Here is a 609-nt window from a genome sequence, read left to right on the forward strand (position 1 = left end):
GGAGCGGTCTCGCCGTCTCGACTCGAGACTCGGGCCAAGTGTCCACGGAGAATCGCTGAAGAGACGAAGCGTCGGGCACGAGGACAAGCGCCTTGCAGTTGTCACGTGGTGTGAAAATCGGGCGCGAGACCACGCCGGCAAGGGCCTGGCACCGGGGCAGCGGGCGAAGTGGGCGCTCGGATAACGCCCGCCTCGCACGCCCAAGGCCCCGCGCGGCAGCAACGTGGCGATGGGGACCCGCAGGTAGAATGCACCTTCACGTTATTGCCTTTGCTGGGGGCTATTCTTTTAAAGTGCAATGGTATGTGCATGTTTCGGCGATATCGGATGAACATAAACAGTGTCGGTGTTGTAGAATGAAAAGTTCTTTTTGTTTTGCTCTGAGAGGAGTCACTTTAACGATCTTTTCAAATATTATGAGATTCAAGGTTATAGGTTCGCTGATTTGAATTTGTCTAGCCTTTGTTTTCCATAAATCGTTTTGCAAAGCATTAACACGTCTCGGTTGGACATGTCTTGTTTGTAGGGTAATGGCTGGTGAGGATAACTACCCTGTTTAGAGTGGATGAGGGAGCAGAGGCATTTTTATGGATTCTCAGACTTATTATT

The 609-nt window shown here is 51.1% G+C and overlaps 1 long non-coding RNA gene across 1 annotated transcript in view; it reads left to right on the forward strand.

The window, feature by feature from the left end:
* The first annotated feature begins 44 nt into the window (after positions 1-44).
* Positions 45-609, forward strand: part of LOC119592332 — a 22,869-nt gene continuing 22,304 nt past the window's right edge. The window contains exon 1 of the long non-coding RNA XR_005230435.1: positions 45-243. This is a non-coding gene — a long non-coding RNA (uncharacterized LOC119592332). The remainder of the gene's footprint in view (positions 244-609) is intronic.

This window comes from Penaeus monodon, chromosome 30 (assembly GCF_015228065.2).
Source record: "Penaeus monodon isolate SGIC_2016 chromosome 30, NSTDA_Pmon_1, whole genome shotgun sequence".
Taxonomy (NCBI): Eukaryota; Metazoa; Arthropoda; class Malacostraca; order Decapoda; family Penaeidae; genus Penaeus; species Penaeus monodon.